Below are 21,865 nucleotides of genomic sequence, written 5' to 3'. Positions count from 1 at the left end.
GCATAGTGGATGGGATTTCTAGAAATCCCATGCCCACTGTGCTTGTTTTTTCCGCAGCAAACACTGACACGTGTGGTGCGGCTTTCCAAGCCGCAGAATGTCAGCTGTTTGCTGCGGATTTGCATGCGTCCTCCGTAGGGAGAACACAAGCGAGAGACCGCAGGGCATGGAACCCTGATCATGGTTACAAGCAGCTGCGGTCTCCTGCAGAGGAGACGCGCGGCCCTCCCGGTCAGGACTCGCTGCGTCCAGGACGCAGTGAGTCCTGATCGTGGGCACATACCATTTGAGGGCTTGTGGTACAAGTTGTCGATTTTAATAACACTATTTATTTTACCTTATAATGTACTGAAAAAAAATCAAGTTAGGATAAATGAAGAAAAAAGACACAATACCGCCCACAGCTGCTATGGGAGCTCATCTGCACCTACTTATCACATCATGAAGAAGGGCACCAACGTGGACCTCCACTAGGATTGTTCAGCTTCAATGCCACTATTGAAGATTGACAGTGGCATTTAAGTGGTTAAACAGCAGCAATCAGAGCAGGTCTGATGATTGCTATCAGATCACTGTTGTCAGAGGCAGGTGCTTACAGGCACTTATTACTGTTGTCAAAGTCAGTAGCTGACAGGCTCTGATCACTGTTGTTAGGGGCAGGAGCTGACAGGCTCTAATCACTGCTGTTAGGGTCAGGTGCTGACAGGCTCTGATCACTGATTTTAGGACCAGGTGCTGACAGGCTCTGATCCCTGCTGCTAGGGGCAGGTGCTGACAGTGTCTGATTACTGCTGCTAGGGGCAGGTGCTGAAAGGCTCTGATCACTGCTGCTAGGGGCAGGTGCTGACAGTCTCTGATCACTGCTGTTAGGGGCAGGTGCTGATAGGCTCTGATCCCTGCTGCTAGGGGCAGGTGCTGACAGTGTCTGATTACTGCTGCTAGGGGCAGCTGCTAACAGGCTCTAATGACTGCTGTTAGGGGCAGGTCCTGAAAGGCTCTGATCACTGCTGCTAGGGGCAGGTGCTGATGACTCGCCCACCACAGGGCCTTAGGTGACTCGGTGTCAGGCCGGACTAGTCCAGGGTAGTCAGCGGTGGCGGGGCCCGACTCCGTGACCCTGGTGGAGTCAATTAAAGTGGCGGTATGGATGGGGGAGATGGTGATGTTAAAGATTATAATATATATTCGTGACACCACCTGTGGTAAATTGCAGCTTTAGGGCCGCAGCTGCTGAGAGGGACCTCCGGGGCTGATATTATGGCAGCAGCTGAGGTGTTTCTTCCTCTCCACAGGTAGAGCAGATACCCCGGGGCAATCTTTGGTGCTTGTTAGAGTCTATGGGGTTGGTGAATGATGCGGTGCAGAATGAATCAGACAACACCGGGCTTGCAGCTAAGATGTTTACTCACTGTTTCTGAGTCCAGGTGTCGACAAAACCAGTTGCCTGGCAGTATGCCGGGATCCGCTGTCAGGGACCTCCGCCGGTCCAGGTAATTCAGGAGCCAATGCCGGTGCACCCCTCTTTGTGTCTCTCTCCCTGACTGTCTTCTCAGCCTTGACTCTATTAGATGAACTGGTCTTGGCCTCCACCACAGGACCTGAACAGGGGGACTGTGGCAGGTTGTGGCCCCGGGCGCTTGCAACCACCCCGGGCCTTCGGTGTTACTTTATGAGGAAATGTCTCTCTTCCCTCTGTCTGGGGACCGTCCCCGAATGCAGCCAGATCCCTCCACCCGATCTTCCTGTGGAACAGGCCACGAGCCAATATGCCCTTCCGTAGCCCTGGGATCCTTTCTCACTTTCTTTAGGCGTCAACTGGGCCTAACTAGACCCCAGGATCTCCACCAGGAACTTCTTTCTGTCACTCTCTCCTGAGGTAACTACCTCCCTCTCACACTCTCCTCTTCACTCCTCTGCTCCTACTGACAGACTGCTCTCTCTGAACTTGAACTTCCTGGTTGACTTGTCTACTCACACTTTCTGACTCCTCCCACACACCCACTGGCTAGGCCCCACCCACACTACTGGGGACCAGGAATGGAACTTACGGCCCCATGAATACATCTATGGGGGTGGCTGCCACTATCCCTGACCCAGTGTATGCCTTCCAATTGGTGTGTGCAAGGATGGGACATCACACCTCTGGCTGAGGTGCAATATCTCTGTGGCAACGGAAGCCTCAGGGGCGCCACACTGACAGTCTCTGATCACTGCTGTTAGGGGTGTAACAGGGTGAAAATGTACATAAGATAAACTTGCATGTTTGTTAATGTATATATACATATTTATGCTATAACTTAAATGGCCACTAGGTGTCAATAGAGGGCAGGCACACTGCTAGACAGTAAGGAGTCACATTAGGTTTCCCTGGTAACGGAGACACAGAGAGACGGTTGAAAATTTCAGTCAGGATCTGAGGGACTGTGCAAGAGAAAGACGTCTGTCATTTTCCCGTGTTCGAATTTGTAGGATTGCCTGTTTTTTTTTCTTCTTTTTATGGACTGCTTACTTGTTTTTTTTTTTGAGCTCCTACTGCCCCTGACGAGGGGAATTCATCTGAGTGAATTTTTCTCCAGAAACTGTTTGGACAAAATCAACTAAGAGTGAATCAGAAGCAGTCTGAGGGGACGGACGCCATCTTGAGTGGAAGACTTCAGTGAGTAACAATTGATCTGAGACCGATCGGTGTATAATAGTCAGTCAGGGAAAGATAGATAGATAGCATAAAGAAGAAGGAAGATTATTCTACAGATAATTTCCTGAGAAGGAGCGGTGTTTGCTTATCCTGAGGCATTTGCTCTGAGCCGGAAGTTATTGGAGGTTAAGCTGTGCTGTGCTGATAATAAGACTATTCTGCCTTTGCTTCATCACACTGTCTGGGGCAGTGAGGTACCGAATATTGAATAGAGATACATGTAGAGCTAGAGGTACAGGTATAAAGGTACATGTACATATATTTACTTGTTTATGAATGTATATGGGAAGGTGGCCGGGTACCCTGATTGAATTGTAAACATAAGGGGAGTTGGTTGTAAGATTATATCCTTGGAGGGATCACGTGCCATTATCTGTAGTAGTGCACCCTGTAAGCCCCATTAACCCTTTCACGACCGGCCGATTTTTCGCTTTCCGTTTTTTTTTTTCGCCATTCTTTTTCTGAGAGACGTAACTTTTTTATTTTTCAGTCAATATGGTCATGTGAGGGCTCATTTTTTGCGGAACGAGCTGTACTTTTAAATGAAACCATCAGTTTTACCATATTGTGTACTAGAAAATGGCAAAAAAATTCCAAATGCTGAAAAATAGCAAAAAAAGTGCGATAGCACTATGGTTTTTGAGATATTTTATTCACTGTGTTCACTATATGGTAAAACTGATGTGTGGGTGTGATGCCTCAGGTCAGTGCGAGTTCGTAGACACCAAACATGTATAGGTTTACTTTTATATAAGGGGTTAAAAAAAAATCGGAAGTTTGTCCGAAAAAAGTGGCGCACGTTTTACGCCATATTCCGTGACCCGTAGCGTTCTCATTTTTCGGGATCTTAGGCTCAATGACGGCTTATTTTTTGCGTCTCGAGCTGACGTTTTTAACGGTACCATTTTTGCGCAGATGCTACGTTTTGATCGCCTCTTATTGCATTTTGCGCAAAAGTTGTGGCGACAAAAAAACGTCGTTTTGGCGTTTGGAATTTTTTTGCCGCTACGCCGTTTACTGATCAGATTAATTGATTTTATATTTTGATAGATCGGGCGTTTCTGAACGCGGCGATACCAAATGTGTGTATATTTTTTATTTTTTTAACCCTTTAATTTTCAATGGGGCGAATGGGGGGTGATTTGAACTTTTAGGTTTTTTTGTTTTTTTTTAATTTTTTAAAACTTATTTTTTAACTTTTTTTTTTTATTTTACTAGTCCCCCTAGGGGGCTATTGCGATCAGCATTCCGATCGCTCTGCAGTATCTGCTGATCACAGCCACAAGGCTGTAAACAGCAGATACGCTGTCTTTCTCTTTTGCTGTGCCCCGGGCACAGCGAAAGTGAAACCAAGTCATGTGTAGTACAGGAGTCATCACATGACCCTGTGCTACCATGACAACTATCGGGAGTCACGTGATCGCGTCACGTGACTTCCGGTTTCGGGTGGTAAGTAAATGCTTACCGCAATCGCGCTTATAATGGCGCTGTCATGTATTGACAGCGCCATATAAGGGGTTAATCGGCACGAGCAGATAACGATTCTGCTCGTGCCTAGCAGGCACACATCTCAGCTGTGAAAATCAGCTGAGATGTGTGCCGATCGCGGCATGCTGCCGCCGGAGGACCGCGGGCAGTAAGATTATGTCATTTAGGACGTAATTTTACTGCCCGCGGTCGTTAAGGGGTTAATAGATAAGGGAGGGATCGGTATAGTGGGGGGAAATATAGTCCACTTCATCCCTACAGACCGACACTTGAAGTCCTCCAAGTTGCATAAACTGTCATTGTTTATTCCGGGCTGTTGTGGCCCATACATTGTAAGAGAACTGTTTTTTTTTTTATAAAGTAAATTGTTATCCCCCATCTTTGTGTCCCTGGGTTTTCCATAGTGCCATCGTATCTTAATAGTCATAACGACCGGCATTCAGTTGTTACAGGGGCAGGTGCTGACAGGCTCTAATCACTGCTGTTATCGCCATGTGCTGACAGGCTCTTATCAGTGCTGTCAAAGGCAGTAGCTGACAGGTTCTGATCACTGTTGTTCGGGGCAGGTGGTGACAGGTTCTGATAACTGTTGTTCGGGGCAGGTGGTGACAGGTTCTGATAACTGTTGTTCGGGGCAGGTGGTGACAAGCTCTGATTACTGCTGTCAGTGGCAGGTGCTGATAGACTCTGATCACTGCTGTCAAAGGCAGTAGCTAAAGGCTCTGATCACTGTTGTTAGGGGCAGGTGCTGACAGGCTCTGATCACTGCTGTTAGGGGTAGGTGCTGACAAGCTCTGATCACTGCTGTCTGAGGCAAGTGCTGACAGGCTCCCAGCACTGCTACATACAAAATGTAAAATCTTTCACTGTGTCAGAACAGCTGCACGCAGTAATATAAGTGATACATTGTTAGATTCAGGATCTTTTTATCTACATCATGCTGCTCTCAGATGAGGTAGCAAAAACCTGCTGACAGATTCCCTTCCCCACTAGAAGTCCCAGAAATTTCAAGCTCCATAGGGTTCCAATGGTAAAAATGTCAAATGACCCCTCTCTGGGACTTCTAGTGTTGAAAAGATTTCCAGGGAATATTATTATTTTTTTTTTCATAGAGTTGCAGGCATTGAATAGACAAACACACCAATATTTACTCTCACCAGGTCTAGTTTATGTTAATAGATTTTGATGGAGGCATTATAAATGGAAGCTGTGCTAGTGTAAAGATTTGCATTACACATGTAAAAGGCTCTTTTTACGAAGAGGTATAAGAAAAGGATATTATTAATAGGTTTTGTTTAGTAATTTTCCCACATTTGCCTAAGCACAATGGACGGCTGGTTTCACATCAAGCGTCACTGTCAGCACAGTGTACAGTTAGTAAAGTTTATGCGCTTGCTCACTGCACCAGTTGGAAAAAGGTGTTAGTTCACATTTATCATAGTGATATTATGAGAATCATACATTTGTTAGAGATTTCCTTGTAACATGAACTTGGCAACTTAGTTACAATTTCTGACCACTAGAGAAAGATATCTATTTATTTTCAGAAAGTATATAAAAAAGCTTTACCTGGGAGATATTCCATGAAAGATCAGAGATGGGAGCCACATACCTGGAGAAAGAACGATTGTCTATTAGTAAAGTTACAAAGTACAGAAGATGTGAGATGCCGAAAAATAATAATGTATTTTAATACAATAACATTTTTTAAGTCAGGTATTAAAAAAACTAAATGGTGAGCAGCACATGTTATGATGAACCATTTGGTTATAGGTAGGTTACTAATATACTAAGATGTTATTCAGAGCAGCTCTCTAAAAATGAAATATACCAGACATCTAAAAATTTTAATATGGGGAGATAAGGTATGCACACCAGTGACTATGTAAGGGGAATACATGAAATAGCAGAAACTGCTGTGTGAACACTGACTTGAAAAATCCAATAGCTATATGCAAGAGTGAATATGTGAAAAATGTAATCTGCATTACTGCCATGAACATATGAATCAAGAGAAATTTAGCTACTGAATTGATCAATGCAATAGAGCCCCAACACTACGCCAAAGTATTTCTCTACGTTGGTGTGAAGCCCCGCTGATGCAGTGTCGGTGCATTACCTTCAGGGACTCCACGCAGCTGGATCCTGTCACCGGTAGGAAATCTTCTATTTGTCGTGACGCCACTCTCAGAATTGCGGTCAGTGGGGACCGCCACTGCAGATTAAGGGATGCCTGGGGCTGATGGTGGGTGCAGTCGGTTGTAATAGCCTCCTGAGAGTGAGGCAAGCCCCAGGGCCCTGTGTAGGTGTGTAGAACCACAAGGCGCAGAATAACTCCACACAAGCGAAATGTCTTTCAGGGGTTTTACTCACAGAAGGTGGCAGAGTGAGTAACCCGGGCGTAGCTGGGATGAACCAGGCTGGAACCAGGTGTCCTTCAGGCTGACTGATGAGGGTGACTACCGACTCGCCTTCCTTAGCCCTTGGTGGTTTGGGGTAACCCCGACTTTTAGTCCCTATGGGGGTCACCCAGGGAAGTTGCTGGTGCCTCTCTCCCCTTCGTTTTGGCCCGTTTGCTTGTAGCCTGGACCAGGACACTCCGGCTGCTTGCCTCCTGTGAACTATGGGCCCTAACTGTGGCTACGTGGCTGCGGCTTTTGGGTGTTGTGGTGTGGGCTTTGAGGGCCCCACACCGGCAGGTTTAGCAAGGAAAGTTGGATCTATCCCCGCTCCGGGATCTGCCGCCCGTTTGGGCCTGGTACTCCCTAGCAGTCTCCTTACTTCCCACTCCGTTGCTCTCTCTCTAGCTGAAGATGGATTTCGGGTAGCACTACTAGTTGACCGTTCTCCCCCGTCGGTAGCCACTGCGCGGGCGCTGTCAGACTGCACAGCCCCAGGGGTCTGCTCCTGCTCTCCCCTGAACTGCACACTGAACTGGCTCACTTGAGGGACCTGCACTGCTGCTCCTGTCAGAGCTCCTCTTCCATGCTCCTCACTCCTCTCCACCCTGCTTCAGACTCTTCTCCTCCTTCTCCCTCTTGTGCCTGCCTACGCCACCTAGCAACCAGGCTCTCTTACCACACCCCTTGAGTGGAGATGGAGGCTTTTGGCCCCCTCCACTATTCCAGTGGAGGTGAAGGCTTTGCCCCCTCCTGGGATCCCCAGGGGTCCTCTCAAAGGTACATGTGTGAGACCTGATCACTATGCGCCTGTGTAGTCACACCTCGGTCAGCCTTCTGGATTACCTGTATTGTACTGTCCCCAGGATGGGTGCAGTACTCAGTGGTGCCTGACCAGGTCAGGGGCGCCACATTCCCCCTTAGTTATCACCAGCACGTCCTCGGGCTGCAAGACAACATTTTAAAATGCATAAAACATTAAAACATGTAAAACATTTTTAAGATCACCAGGTACCATACATCACCACCCTCCACCCACAAGTCCGTTAACCCACCCAAAACCCTTTCACGTTGGCCGCGCCTTCAGCCACTTCTGGCAGGATGTAGAGGCGGCTTTCATGGGCTGGTGGTTTCAGGGTATACCTGGCCTGGTGGATCCGCGCCTTCAGCCTCTTCTGGCAGGATGTAGAGGCGGCCTCCACAGTTGGTGCTGACCAGGTACCCTCTTTGTGGTGGAGAGCCAGGCCCCATAAACAGGCATGCTCTCTGGTTGCAGGTGAGCCAAGGCCCCATAAACGGACGTGCTCCCTGGTTGCAGACGAGCCAAGCCCCTAAACAGGCTGACTCTGGTGGTGGTGCCTCTGGTGTAACTATTTACACTGCGAGAGTTTGTGGCTATAGCCAGTTCATAGCCTTAAGGTTTATTTCTCACATTAGTTTATGTGGGCACATCTCTTAAACAGTAACGTTGCAAACTTTTTCATAACTTATCAAACTGGTAACTTCTGTGCTTCTTTCTTTATTTTATGCAGATTCCTCCTCACCAGGGCTTGGGCCTGTAGGGCTGCGGCACCTGTTGCTTTCTTGACCTCTTTCTTCATCCGTGGTGGTCTCATCAGTAGGTTCTTTCTCTGTTCTTTATCTCTGTCTTTCCTTTCTTCTTCTGTGTCTGTTGCTTTTTCTTTAGGACATGGTGTCACATCTAGTGCATACCAGCCTCTTTCTCCTTGATGCATTGTAAATTGCACTGAATCTCCCATCCTTAGGTTCCTTCCAGGATGTCCTCTGGGCAAATGAGCTCTAACGTCTCTTCTGTTGACAAAAATGCCTTCTTTCATACCAGGTGCTACTATGAAGCCGTATCCTGATTTTAGGCTGAAATCTTCTACTACTCCTCGACAAAGGGGTCCTCTGACCTGGGCTTTGGACCTTCTCAGGAACCGTTTTTCCTCCAAATCTCTGGCCGTGATTTCCTTTTTATTCTCTGGAGACTGTGGTGCAGGGGAAAACTGTGTTCTGCTACGACGCCGTGTCTTGCGGGCTGGATTCTGCAGAGTACAGCTTACAAACTCCCAGGTGAGGCTTTTGGGCAGATCTTCTTCAGCAGACGGTGTCAGGTCTTCTTCATCCCAGCGGGAATATGGCAACATCTCCGGCTCTGGGCATGGATCCACTGCTGATGGCTCCGGGGTCAGCTCCTCAGCTTCCTGGCCTCCCCTCCCCCTTAGTTCTTCTGAGCACTCCTTCGGTGGCAGTGCTGGGGATGGGCTTTCATCGGCAGGCCCGGACGGGGAACTCTTTGGCGTAGTGGCGGCAGGAGTTGCCTTGGGGGTATGCGGAGGGAGCATGTACCGGTCCACCATCTCCTGTGGGAACTTGGCCTCCAGGTCAGCCTTCAGCTGCCAGTATGCGGGGTCCTCCCCCAGCGTGGGCTTCCTAGCAGGGACCTCCTTGGACTGGGGAGCGGTGTCTGCTCTGGCCTTGCAGGCCGGGGTAAATACTTGTACGGGCTTGTCTTGGCGGGCCGCGCCTGGCATGGCGGCGGCCTGGTCTTGGCGGGCCGCGCCTGGCATGGCGGCGGCCTGGTCTTGGCGGGCCGCGCCTGGCATGGCGGCGGCCTGGTCTTGGCGGGCCGCGCCTGGCATGGCGGCGGCCTGGATCAGCGTCGCTGTTGCAGGGGGCTCTGTGCAGGCTGGGCTGGGCGTCGCTGCAGCAGTCTGGGCTTGGCGGGCCGCACCTGGCGTGGCTGCGGCCTGGTTCAGCACCTCACTTGCGGCGCGGACGAGCGTTGCTGCGGCGGTGGGGTCTTGGCGGGCCGGGCCTAGCAGGGCGGCGGCCTGGGTCAGCGTTACGCCTGCGGCGCGGATGAGGGTCGCGGTGGCAGCCGGTTCTTTGCGGGCCGAGCAGGGCATCGCTGCGGCGGCCTGGGCTTGGCGGGCCGCACCTGGCATGGCTGCGGCCTGGCTCAGCGTCGCCACACCGGGCGCCTCTTCAGGGACTGCGGGCGTGACAGCAAGGGTCGGGGCATTCGTGCTGGCAGGGGCAACACTGGACTCACCCATCGGTAGCAGCATCGGGGTCTGAGTCGTCACCACCCGGTCTGGCACTCGGCGCGTGGCCCTCTCCTCGTAGGCCTGAACTGCCGCGGTCATCCACAGAAACTCCGTCCGTCCCTCTCTAATCAGCCTTCCGACCCTGGCTTCCAGTTGATCGCAGAACTCGGCGAGCTCCCGACACCACCAGGCAGCGGAGCCTGGCTCCGGGTCTCTGCACTCAGACGCCATTTTCTCTAGCAACAAGCTGCTGGCTTCTCTTCTGCTCCGCCGTCTCTGAACGCCTCCGCTCTCTTCACAAGCGAGGTCAGGACTCTGCAGGGGATCTCTGGGTAGCCACACCTCTTCGTGGGCGGTAACTTCTCCCAGCGCGGGCTGCTGTTGTTTTTCAGCGCGCTTTTCATGGTGGCAATATGGCGGCGCTTCCAATTTTTCAAGCGGACCGCCCAGGCACATGGTCACCTGTCTGAACAGGTCTAGTCCTTATCCTGTTCGTGACGCCAGATGTGAAGCCCCGCTGATGCAGTGTCGGTGCATTACCTTCAGGGACTCCACGCAGCTGGATCCTGTCACCGGTAGGAAATCTTCTATTTGTCGTGACGCCACTCTCAGAATTGCGGTCAGTGGGGACCGCCACTGCAGATTAAGGGATGCCTGGGGCTGATGGTGGGTGCAGTCGGTTGTAATAGCCTCCTGAGAGTGAGGCAAGCCCCAGGGCCCTGTGTAGGTGTGTAGAACCACAAGGCGCAGAATAACTCCACACAAGCGAAATGTCTTTCAGGGGTTTTACTCACAGAAGGTGGCAGAGTGAGTAACCCGGGCGTAGCTGGGATGAACCAGGCTGGAACCAGGTGTCCTTCAGGCTGACTGATGAGGGTGACTACCGACTCGCCTTCCTTAGCCCTTGGTGGTTTGGGGTAACCCCGACTTTTAGTCCCTATGGGGGTCACCCAGGGAAGTTGCTGGTGCCTCTCTCCCCTTCGTTTTGGCCCGTTTGCTTGTAGCCTGGACCAGGACACTCCGGCTGCTTGCCTCCTGTGAACTATGGGCCCTAACTGTGGCTACGTGGCTGCGGCTTTTGGGTGTTGTGGTGTGGGCTTTGAGGGCCCCACACCGGCAGGTTTAGCAAGGAAAGTTGGATCTATCCCCGCTCCGGGATCTGCCGCCCGTTTGGGCCTGGTACTCCCTAGCAGTCTCCTTACTTCCCACTCCGTTGCTCTCTCTCTAGCTGAAGATGGATTTCGGGTAGCACTACTAGTTGACCGTTCTCCCCCGTCGGTAGCCACTGCGCGGGCGCTGTCAGACTGCACAGCCCCAGGGGTCTGCTCCTGCTCTCCCCTGAACTGCACACTGAACTGGCTCACTTGAGGGACCTGCACTGCTGCTCCTGTCAGAGCTCCTCTTCCATGCTCCTCACTCCTCTCCACCCTGCTTCAGACTCTTCTCCTCCTTCTCCCTCTTGTGCCTGCCTACGCCACCTAGCAACCAGGCTCTCTTACCACACCCCTTGAGTGGAGATGGAGGCTTTTGGCCCCCTCCACTATTCCAGTGGAGGTGAAGGCTTTGCCCCCTCCTGGGATCCCCAGGGGTCCTCTCAAAGGTACATGTGTGAGACCTGATCACTATGCGCCTGTGTAGTCACACCTCGGTCAGCCTTCTGGATTACCTGTATTGTACTGTCCCCAGGATGGGTGCAGTACTCAGTGGTGCCTGACCAGGTCAGGGGCGCCACATTGGGGTCCCTAGCTTGTGTGTGTCCTCTCATGCAGTTAAAAAACCTACCGTGTATGGGAAGCTGAGACCCAGGCTATTTATGTGTATGATATGGATTGGCAATAGGTGTGGTTGGGGAGGTATTCCCCTTACATAGTCACTGGTGTGCATACCTTATCTCCCCATAGTGATTTTTTTTAGGTTTTTGCACCCAGTTCGGACTTAGAATGGTGTTCCAAATGTTATTCCTATTTGTTAGTATTTTTTCGTTTGTGAACCCTCCCCAACCACACCTATTGCCAATCCATATCATACGCATAAATAGCCTGGGTCTCAGCTTCCCATACACGGTAGGTTTTTTAACTGCATGAGAGGACACACACAAGCTAGGGACCCCAACGTAGAGAAATACTTTGGCGTAGTGTTGGGGCTCTATTGCATTGATCAATTCAGTAGCTAAATTTCTCTTGATTCATATGTTCATGGCAGTAATGCAGATTCCATTTCTCACATATTCACTCTTGCATATAGCTATTGGATTTTTCAAGTCAGTATTCACACAGCAGTTTCTGCTATTTCATGTATTCCCCTTACATAGTCACTGGTGTGCATACCTTATCTCCCCATAGTGATGTTTTTTTAGGTTTTTGCACCCAGTTTGGATTTAGAATGGTGTTCCAAACGTTATTCCTATTTATCTAAAAATTTTAAGACTGCCCCCACAGAGCCTGTTTTTACAGTTCCTCCAGAGAGCCTGTTTTCACAGTTCCCCCACAGAGCCTGTTTTCACAGTTCCCCCACAGAGCCTGTTTTCACAGTTCCCCCACAGAGCCTGTTTTTACAGTTCCCCCACAGAGCCAAAATTTCAGCCTCAGTAGCATACACTACAGCTGCTGCAGCTAAAGGCTTGTAGCTGAATTTGGGATCGAGCAGGTGGTCCACCACGAGGCATGAAAGCACCAGTCCGAGCCCTTTTGCCTTGAGGCAGCTCCCCGATTCTGTTGACTGAGTGTCCCAAGGGTCTAAAGCATTTACTTTGAAAAAATTATTCCTCAAAGCAAGCAGCCACCCTTGAATATTCCAGCTAGGAATAATGGAATAGAACTGGAATATTTTGTTGTTTGTTGGAACTGAGGCAATGATTAAGAGGGTACCCACCCAGTAATCAGCATTGGTAACAATTCTGGCAACTCAACAGTTGTTGTACAGGCACCGCAGGATGTATTCACTCATGTGTGCCAGGCTGCCCATAGGCAACGACAAGCTACACAAGCTACCAGAGGTGTATCATCTGTGTCCTCTGTATACCCACAGCCACGCTCCAGTGATGCCTGTGAGCTACTTTGAACACAGTTCCTCCTCCTTCTACTCATCATCCAAAACTGTCCCATGGCTGGACAGTTGTGTTCCTGGCCGCTGTTAATACAGGCACCTACCCCGTGAGCCATGGGAGCATAACTGGTCTAATAATCATTTGTAATTGGTCCCAAGTCCGCCTCTTCTAACTCCTGCGTCACCAGCTCATACATCATCGCCTGAAGTGTTTTTTTTCAAGGAGGCATAGAAGGGGGATAGCAATCCTGATGATGGCATCATCAGCGCTGGCCATATTTTGTGGAGTACTCAAAGCAGCGCAATACGGCACACATTTTCAGCATGGAGGCCCACTTGTTGTTCGTGCAGTATAGTTCCATAGAGCAACTCTGTGACGCCCTGGACTAGACAGGTAGTCACAGATAGCGCCCCACACAACACCAGTCCCACACAAGGTAACACCAGCCAAACCATAAACCCTAGTCACCTCCCTCAGTGGTTGATGGACACAACAGGGGGGTGGAGCCAGGCAGTTGGCCATGCCCACCGAGGAGTTCAGAGGGCCTGAGGCAGGAAACAGACGGTACAGTTCAGTCTGAGTGTTGAGCAGTGAGGAGGTCAGGCCTGTGGTGCAGGCCTGTGACAGACTGACAGGTGCCGGGGACGGAGCCCTGGTACCTTGGCTAGGAGGCATACGGTGGCCTAGCCTGCAGGAGCCGGGAAGACGGCTCGGTGGAACCGTGATGGACCGAGACAGGGTAGTGGCCCGCCGGTACCGACCCAGGGAACCGACTCGGAAACCGGAGCACACAGGGGGGTACTCAGACCGTGAAACAAGGTCAAGAATCCACTGGACTGAGTTAATTTACTGATTGCGGTCTGGACTATAAGTCCTTTCCCACCCAAGTCCCGACTAAAGACAACAGCCCACCGAAGGGGATAGAAAGCCACCGCACAGGCAGAGAGATCCCACGGGCCAGCGCCTGTGGGCAAACGGGCTCTCCCGACATATACAAAGCCGGGGAGTGGACTCCCGTCACTGCAGCGCAGGCAGTCTACACATACACTACACGGTGCAGGAGAAAGGCAAGGACCACCGAACCGGGTGGGGGACCAGACGCAGCCGGCTGCGGGCACCGACCACCATCAACTTTGTTTACCTTTCTCCCTATGTCCGATACATTACCTTCTGGCAACTGACCCCCAGCTTGTTTGACTACTCCTCTACTAGTTGTATCTAGTGACACCTATTGATTGAGCATCATAATCTAATTTTGATTGGTTTCATAGAACTTCGCATTACGGGCGCAAAGCCCAACAACCCCAAACATCAAAATGCAGTTAGTTGAAATGGCTAACTGTAGGATTCATTCACAGAATATTACATGTACTAATTTTTTTAGTCTAATTTTTCTGAGACCACCCCACACAAAAATATTTTTTAAGACAATTCTGAGTGGTTGGCAATAGAATATAGCAGCCATATAACTTCAATATGATCCAAAAAGATTCATTCCTCTATATTGTAAACAATAGGTCCCAACTGATTTTATTTTACAAAATTAATAAGAAATATTTTAAGCAAAAAACAAATAAACCCCTGTATTAACCTGCAGTTTCTCGGCTTCAGACCCTCCACATTCTCTCCTTATGTCCATTCAGTCGCTCAGTAAGCTCATTTTTACCCTACTTGTTTTTATTGAGTTTTGCTCTCTGTATGTTCCCTTCTTGTTAGTCTGGTTACATGGTGACATGCTGCTTTTTCATTACACCCTACAGGCACAAACTACACAACAGCTGCACAACTCTCAGATAGAAGGTTTTTTTTATTCATCCCATGTCAGAAGTGGCCGCACCCATAATACTACGTAGTGATCACTTCATTTGGAAACATATTAAGTTGCAAAATTCAATGTGATCTACGTAGTAATAGAATGAGCCTCAATGACAGGCAACACTCGATGATGTCCATAAAACAAGGGCAAATCAGGCCATACAAGGGATGTCTGCTATTACCAGAGTATTGAAGGTTTTTCTATGGAAAAATGAGCAGCTCACTTGGCTATTTCTATAAAATCTCTAATATAGCTTTCTATACTTTCATACTTTTGAACATAAAATTGATATTTTATGACTATAACAACACTAAGCTTAAAACTAGACCAGACACCACAGGTATCACATTGGCTCCCGTTGTGTGACAGATGTGGCGCATCTTACTAGACATTTAGACGTTTTTCCCTCTGCCACTCCATAGTCGATTTACTTTTAGGTGATTATTTTGCAACAAAAGTTTAGTTCATCCCTTTTTGGATAATCATCTCAATTTCCTTTAAGAGAGCAGCTCTGTCAATGGCGTATGACTGCCAACTTCATACTGATTGACAGCCACTTCCCCACGGTTAGGTTGTTAATCAGCATGATGTCGGCAATCACGCGATATAAACAAAGCAGAGCGGAACAGAATCCGCTGCTCTATAGATGTGATGTCACCGGAAGCCGCAGAATTTACAGCAGAAGTCATCTGTGACCGCGCTGTGCCCACAGACATCTTTGCTGAGCAGAACATGAAGGTAATTTGCAACCAGTAAAAAAAAATAATAATTCTGAACAACCCCTTTAATCTGTACCATTATTTTAATTTATTTTAATTTAAACTCAATAATGATAATGATCCTCTGGAACGCTTTACCCCAAGAAACTAGGACGAAACACAACTTGCACAGCTTCAGACGCTCCCTAAAAACACATCTGTTTAGGGTGGCCTATCACACTCCCTAGCCAAATTAAATTCACATGGTCCCTCCACAACTTCTTACAACATAACTCTCCATCAAACTCCACCGCACCCAAAAGCATTTCGAAGTTTTGGCTAACTGGTCCAGGCAGCCTTTATCTCTCCCCCAGTCCTTTGAGATGGCTGGATTGTCATTGTAAATAAGCACTTGTACCTTGTCCCCCCCTCAACTCATATTAGATTGTAAATTCTCACAAGCAGTTTTGTCTTTTTGCTCTAATTATTGTATTCTCTATAACTGTTACTTATTTGTATATGAACCTCTGAATTGTAAACCGCTGCGGAATATGTTGGCGCTATAGAAATAAAGATTATTATTATATCAGATGCTATAGGATTACACTGTGGGTGTGAAGGAGGTGAATTGGTTGCTGTCGTGTTCCTTTCCCTGAAGACACCAATTGTTATGTAGTGTAATGTGAATTGGAGTCTGCATCTTTTGTAAATATTGTTGTATGTGGATTGTGATGTACTGTGTAGCAGTATTATATGTAATTCTTGGACTATAGGGCAAGGAGTAGCTAACTCCTTCATAACCTATGGTGTCATGTTTGGGACGTATGGGCATGTTATAGCGATTGTGTGGGGCACAGGAGCTTTGTCTGCCCAATTGCCACTGGGAGCTCGGTTTACGTGACAGCCAAGACCTGGCTCTCACAGCCAGGAGAGGTGCCTGCACCATCCTGGGCTGTTTACCCCCATAAATGCCCATATCAATATCGATCATAATGTTTAGGAAACTGGGAGAGGGAGGGAGCTCCCCATCCTGTCCAATCAGCACCGCTGTGACTTCATCGCGAGCGCCTGATGGTTGTCATGGCAACCCAAGGTAGTCATAACGACCTCCAGGTAAGCATGCTACAGCAAACCTGTTAGACCATGCCAGGAGCATGGTCTAAGAGGCTTCTGTCACTGCATTACTGACAGGTGATGGTGCATGGCAATGCATTATTTCAGTGCTCAGAGTAAAGTTAAAGTCTCATAGAGGGACAAAGTAAAAAAAAGTTTTAAAAATGTTTTAAAACAGTTGTAATATATATTTAAAAAAAAAAAAAAATCACAAAATTAAGAAAAATAATGAAAAACTACTATAACAATAAATGTATATATTTTAATAATAACAAAAATAAACAAAATAGTATACATATTTGGTATCTCTATGTTCGGAGCAACCTGTCCTATAAAATTGTCACACTATTTAACCCCTTAGGTGAGCACCGTAACCCCCCCTCCAAAAAAAAGTGGCATAAAACTATGCTTTTTCATAAAACCGGAGAACAAAAAATGGAATAAAAAACACAATCAAAAACACGAATGTTAATAAAGATGGCATCACTGGAAATGTCATCTTGTCTCACAAAAAACAAGCTACCAAACAACTCCAGCAAAAGAAAATAAAAAAGTTATAGCTCTAAGAATATAACGATGCAAAAACAATTATTTTTTTTCAATAAAATAGTTTTTATTGTGCAAAACCAGCAAAACATGAATAAAGATAAATATGGCGTCTCTGTAATCATACCGACCCAAAGAATAAAACTGTCTAATCACTGTTACAATATATGGAACAACATAATTTTTTTTTCCTGAATTGCCTTTTATTGTTCATTTTGCCTGTTAAAAATCAGAATACAAAACAATAAAAAAAATGGTATGTCACTGAAAATGGTACCAATAAAAACATCGTGTCCCGCAAAAAACAAGCCCTCATATGACTCTTTCAGCAAAAATACAGAAATATTATAGCTCTTAAAATAAGAGACTGAAAAACGTTTTAAAAAACCCCCCAAAAAACAATAAAACTTTTCTTAGTGTGTGACAGTAACCAAACATAAAATAACAATATAAATCTGTAATCGCACCGACCCGAAGAATAAAGCCATCTAATGCCTTACACTGTACGATGAAAGGAGTAAACATAAATAAAAACATTTCTTGACCTGCTGTTGATTTGTTTATTCTTCCTACCAAAGATCGCAGGAAGGTTTCGCTCACATTTATCCTGCGCTCTACACTGAGCGCTTACACCTGGGATTCCGTGTAAATCTCTGAAAAACGTTATTCATACAGAACCCGTGATGCAAGATTCAATATAATGAGGCAAATAGAGTTACTGTGAAAATAATAACCTATAATGCGGAATCAGTATAGGGAGCCAGATAAATCATACAATAAAAGAAAAAAATCTTTTTTTGAACATTTGTTTTAAAAAAAACTTAAAAAGGACACTAACAAAGTCCGAGGTTGCCAAAACAAAAATACTTGTTCCAATGATAAATAATACATAAAATATTTTACAACATCTAGGCGCACAAGAATTGAGAAGACAAAAAAATCAAAAGAAGAAATCCAGGATGTATACTATACATAGAGGAATAGTATTGCCAATCCAAGCATGGTGCACATAATAAATTCATAAATTCTGCATAATATATGCTAGGGAAAAGAATATAAATAATTATATGACACAAACAAGATTATTATTTTGGTGCCACTAAACATGCACCCATCCGAGGACAGACACTTCTTGTAATCAGAAGGAATAGATTTATATTGCCCACAGGAGGCAGAAGGATAATATTACCCTAAATAAAACAAGTAATGCCAGAAACAATATATAAAGAAATATATTCCACAGGGAAGTTGGAAAAATCACGTCCTACACATACGTAGGTAGAAAGGGGAAGTTACAATGATCAAAAAATGATTTATCCTGTCTAAAAAATGAAAGATAGACATTAGGGATGATCGAATACTTTGATTATTCGGCTTCGCGAATATTTTCCGAATATCTTGCCGCTATTCGACTATTCGATGAGCAATGTAAATATATGGGAAACCCAAATAACAACTATTCAGTACTAATCGAGCTTCCCATAGACTTACATTGCGCATCGAATAGTCGAATAGTGGCAAGGTATTCGGAAAATATTTGCGAAGCCGAATATTTGAGGTATTCGATCATCACTAATAGACATCCAAAAGAAGGTGAGGACAAGAAAAACACTTAAGCTGAAAAAAAGGGTTTGATTGTTCCCAGGTAAATATAATGATAACGGTCAAAGCATTAATAGAGGAATAGATACCACCTTGAGGTGATCTTTCCCAAATGGGTACACCAAAATTGCGTTTAACAAATGAAAAGATGCAAAAGACTGACTATAGGACTGAAGGAAACAGAAGGAAAGTATACCTATGGAAGATATATGTGAGCCCAGATAAGAGTGGCAACCAAGGAGCCAAAAGAAGTACCCCTAGAGTTATTGTGGATGCTGTCCGACCTATAATTCAGTGGTGTCCCTCTTTTTAGTATTGCTCAATAGGGCGGTTGGCCACAGTCTTGTGCACATGTGAGAAGCCAGACACCACTAAAGAGAGACTAAATGGACATGAAGATTGTGTAACCACAAATGGAGTACTATATTCATAATTACATTGAAAAAAAAAGTATTTTTATTAGTACAAATTACATAAAAATTGTATACATTGAAGAAATAAAAAACTGACTCCCCTTGATAAAGCATAAGCGAAACATGAGTTGGAGTCTCCCTCTTGGTCCTACATTCTACATACCATGGGTAAGCTATTGTATTAATACTACTACACATTGTGACTGGGGCCTCTTATAGTCTGAGAATGATTTTTGCCTTGTCTAAGTTATAATTCTTGTGTTATAATTAACCTATGGATTGAGTGTGATCCATATATCTATATATTATAATGCTACTGAATAAGTGCATTGCATCAATATATAATTGGTGACATCTATCTATATATATCTAATTCTTATATTGAAGCAAAGGAGAAAGGTATGCTAAATGGCCATGCATGATGTTTAAAGATTGCAAAGAACATCTTGTAAATATCAAAGTATAAACATATTTTGTGTTATTTGTACTAATAGACATACTTTTTTTGTATTAATTATGAATATAGTATGCCATTGGTGGTTACACACACTTCATGCCTGTTTTAAGAGTTTACTTTGTGACAGTCCATATTTATACATAAAAAGGGGAACAAATAATTTTTGAATAATGCTTCCAGTTAAAATATATTTTTTGTGTTTTTGGAATATTCTTATTAGAGACTAAATGGAGTCTGAAGTAACTCTGCCTGCCTCGTTAGTGAATGGATCCATTGGGGGCTTCATCTTAATCAAGTGTTTCAGATATTTAGATGGAAACCGCTATGTCAGAGCACTGGATAAATGTGAATTGATCCAAAATGTTCTGTACCCCAGAATGCCACCAATAAAAGCTTCAACTCAAAGCACAAAAAAAACGAGTCTCAACTTGCGTCCGTGAGCTATAAACAGAAATATAAGGGCTGTCCAAGTTACAGGTAGCACAAAGGCTCTCACCAAATAAAATCTAGTGAAATCTGCACTCCCAAATCCAAATGGCCCCCTTCCTTCTGAGCCCACAATGTTCCTAAACTGCAGTTAGCATCCACATGCTTTACATTTAATTAGTGAAGAGAGATGGGTAAAGTGCCAAATTTGTCACATTTAATGGATGCGGTAATCTTGGGTGGCTGGAGGCTGCTTTTTTTAGGCTGAGGGTACCCAATAAGCATGGGTCTCCCTAGTCTCAGAATACCAGCTCCCAGCTGTTGGCTTTATCATGGCTGTGTATCAAAAGTGAGGGGACCACAAGCCATTTTATAATTTTTTTTTTATTTAAATAAAAGCCACATGCGGTTCCTCTTGTTTTGATACACAGCCAAGATAAGCAAACGACTGGGGGCTGTAGCCTGTAGCTGTGGGCTTTATCTATGCTGCTATCTGTATATAAGGGAACCATATGGCATTTTTAAAATTTATTTATTCATTTATTTTACACTAATATAATGCTGTCAGAGCGGGTGGGGGCGTGGTCTGACTGCAGCCAATCAGGAATTCCAGTGGGTGGAAAAAGCAGTGAATTTGTATGAGGGATAATTATCGGTCCTGGAAATAGCGCTGCAACCATGGGGAGTCTCGTTAAGTATGTCCTGCTTTAACTCTTTTACTTCCTTTTTATATATACAGTGATTACCCTGGCCAATACTTGACATGACTGTGATGGGGCCGAGAGAGGATGGTTTCTGCAAATTGAACATGTACCGATCCAAACCGAATATTTCTGACTTTTCAGTCAAAGGTTCGGTTCTCCGATCCCGACCTGATTCCTCCAAGGATCGTATGATTTTGTAATTTTCTGATCTTTTCCGATCAAGATCGCTCATCTCTAGTAACAATCCTGAGGGAGCTAAGAATGTGTCTGAAGAAGAACGTGTATCTCATGTATAAAGTTGTTATGGAAGAATTGCTGAGTAAATATTCGTGGTTGAAACGTAACTAGTGGTCTCCTTGCGGAAGCGAGTCGTCCTCTGGTCCTGGCCAGCTGAAACTAATCGTAACATGCAGCCTACAAGGCCATACAACCCACAGGACTAAAGTTCACACACCCAGCCAGGACCATGTATTTCATGTAGCATGCTGGGTCATCTGGAGTCAATCCCTCGCCCATGACTACTGCACCGCACTACTCTACAGGTGCTTCTGGCAAAGGTAAGAGGATATTGCCTCAGCTTTGGTCCCAATGGTTTACCAGCTGTCAATGCTGACAAGGACTTGTTTATTTCCACTAGATGGTATGTCTGATCATACAATCACAGGGAAAAGGGTTCTGCAAATATGAGTCATTATGGAGAGCCCCTATTACAGTAAATATCCCCATTACACAATGCTGCCTGTGAACAAGGACAAGACGAGAATGAGAAAACATGGGTGAATTTACAAAATCAAAAGTATTGCTATTATTGATTAAAGTGAGAACACAAATCTTTTCATTAATAAAAGACACACATATGGCCGATGACTTCTGGCATGAACCTGCACACTTAGTTGGACATATGGCTGAACATCTGGTAAGACAGAGCCAATTGCAGACAGTAAGCAATGCTCATAATGAAATCATGTTTGAAATGTTTCCATGGCTGCACATGAGAAGTCATATTGTCAATCTGTGCTGTGTGTGATACGCACAGTCCATGTACAAAGCACACGGCTGTAACTGGAGGGTAAATAATCCGCCCTGAGCACACATTGCGTCACAAATGCAAAGTGCAAGACACAGACGTCTTATCTGGAGGAGGCGCTTCCCACAACCACAATGACAGGCTCTGTGACTTTTATTGGAAACAATTTACATGTTGGCTGAATAACCAGAGCAGTGAGCTCTACACAACCCACCGCACCCTTCTTTGTTCTCCACTGTTTGGCAATTTTAATACAAGTCCTTAGGACATATATATTTAATGCTACCATAACTGAAAAGTCTCGGTTAAACCCAGTGGATATCCTGTAAGTGCAGAAATCAACTTCATCTTCACCCTTTTTCTTATCAATACGTTTAATATG

At 45.9% G+C, this 21,865-nt stretch overlaps 1 protein-coding gene across 1 annotated transcript in view; it reads right to left on the bottom strand.

Moving 5' to 3' along the window:
• The window catches only part of PGCKA1 (PDCD10 and GCKIII kinases associated 1), a 139,426-nt gene that overhangs the window by 12,327 nt on the left and 105,234 nt on the right, over positions 1-21,865 (bottom strand). Inside the window, exon 2 of the mRNA XM_075333781.1 lies at positions 5,753-5,795. The gene's annotated coding sequence lies outside the window, so the exon portion shown is untranslated. The remainder of the gene's footprint in view (positions 1-5,752; positions 5,796-21,865) is intronic.

Source organism: Anomaloglossus baeobatrachus, chromosome 1, assembly GCF_048569485.1.
Source record: "Anomaloglossus baeobatrachus isolate aAnoBae1 chromosome 1, aAnoBae1.hap1, whole genome shotgun sequence".
NCBI classification, from domain to species: domain Eukaryota; kingdom Metazoa; phylum Chordata; class Amphibia; order Anura; family Aromobatidae; genus Anomaloglossus; species Anomaloglossus baeobatrachus.
Note: the sequence above shows the minus strand (reverse complement) of the source record. Positions and strands in the feature narration are given on the sequence as shown.